Genomic DNA, 1,949 nt, shown 5'->3' with positions numbered 1-1,949 from the left:
AATATCTTTTCATATTATTTTTCCAATTATGATCTTAGTAATAGGAGTGATTTTTCTATTTATTTAAATCATACAATATGAATGTATTCTATATGATACAAGTAAGAAAAACATCTGGTTCTTGCTCTTATTGGGTTCAACATGAGAACAGTATTTCAAACAAAGTATTTTACAATAAAATATGATTTGTCCTAGGTGTAGACATTCACATATATTTTTACTAATTTTCTTGAACTGTATGTAGTTTTCTTTTTTTCCATTTTAATATTTTTACAATTTAGTAAATAGTTTTCTTTATGAATGTAGTCATAAGAGTTGTTCAGCCATGTTCAAGTTATGGTTTTCCTGACTGGTCTGTAGTCTTCAATAAGTGTAAGAAGTTATTGTATGAAACATCTGTCAAACTAGTAAGACTGCATTGATACATCCATTATTTTCAGGATTGTTGGTTATCTGGCCATGTTTACCCCAAATAACTGTGCCTCCTTGTGTCACAAGGCCCAACTCACCCACAGTCTCTTTAATCACTGGTCCTTTGGTAATAACACCCAAAGTTTTTTACAGAGGAGGTAAAGGATTCTTTTTTAAATAATTTTATTGAGGAAACAAATAGCAATGAGGCAATTTCAAAACTGATTAGTAGGACAGTTTCAATAATTAATACATTGCATATTGTTGTCTTTGTAGTGGTTATTCATAGTATAAGATGCAGACATGATGTCCGGTCCACAAACACTATTAGTGCATATCTTTCTATTCATTGAATTAAGAGAAAGTAGCTGTATATCTATCCTAACTACTTTGAATATGCAAATACAAATTGTTCCTTCATTTGTATCCCTTTTTTTTGTTTAGTTTTGTCAGAAGTGGGTATTCTATTGTCATTTAAATATTGTAGATGCATGAATTCCACAAAATATTCCAATATACTACAATAGTCCATAGTAGTAGTGGGTTATCTGTAGGACTGGCAATGTCAGAAGTTGTTGACTTGAGCCTTTTACAGCTCAGCATATTAATATGGACTCAATTCACCAATTAAAAGAAATAGACTGGCACAGTGGATTAGGAAGGATTCTTTTTCACACCAAGTATTGGCGGACAAAAGGTTACTTTCAGTTCAGGATGTGTTACATGGGCCTTCTTAAAATGTAAGCCCATTAGTCTAATGAATCTTTCATATTTAGGTGGTTTTCTTGTAAAGCCATCTCCAACAAAGCAGACTTTAGTAACCATCCTCTTCTATGCCTTCTTTTTTCTCTTTCTAGTTCAAATAATTTTTAATACTTTCATTTCTCCTTGGGAATGAACTTTGGGCAGAGAAACTGCCCATTTTCCCACCTTTTCTTTTCATTTTTGTTTAATCATGTTGGAAAGTACTTCTGCGCAAGACTGTCCTTCTCTGTCCAGCAGGTAGGCAGGTACTGCTCCTTGTGGAGTCTTTTCATCATTCTTTAGTTTGGTGTTTCTCTTTTCATGCATCTTGATAGTCTTCTTCATTTGTATTTTCTCCACATGGCACTTGTTTGTGGTAGAGCTTTACTTCACGACAATCACTCTTTTTGTCTTCTTTGAACGTTCATGAGCCTCTTGACTTTCCTTCTCTTTCCTTTTCTTATGGTAATCCAAGTGGTACCCATAGTGTAATTCAAAATATTAATTCTGTGGCATGATAACAGCTGCAGAGTTACCGTGGGCAGCCTCAGGTGTGCAAAGAAAGGTTCTAACTTTGAGGTCTTTCAGACACACGAGCTGCCTCCACACATCTGGAAACAGGAAAAACTGCATGCACCTTTCTTATGGCAAAAAATTTACATTATGATTTCACATTGGAAAAATTAATTGCAGTCCCTTAAAAATTAGCAAAACTTGTGTGTATTTAGTTGGCAGAAAGTCAACTATAAAAGACTGTATTTGCCAAGGTACTGTCAACGTATTTTGTTCCAATC

The 1,949-nt window shown here is 34.0% G+C and overlaps 1 pseudogene; it reads right to left on the bottom strand.

The window, feature by feature from the left end:
• Positions 1 to 404: 404 nt before the first annotated feature.
• Positions 405 to 1,671, bottom strand: LOC105742353 (annotated as a pseudogene).
• Between the last annotated feature and the right edge of the window lie 278 nt (positions 1,672 to 1,949).

Source organism: Octodon degus, unplaced genomic scaffold, assembly GCF_000260255.1.
Source record: "Octodon degus isolate 3935 unplaced genomic scaffold, OctDeg1.0 scaffold00004, whole genome shotgun sequence".
NCBI lineage: Eukaryota > Metazoa > Chordata > Mammalia > Rodentia > Octodontidae > Octodon > Octodon degus.
Note: the sequence above shows the minus strand (reverse complement) of the source record. Positions and strands in the feature narration are given on the sequence as shown.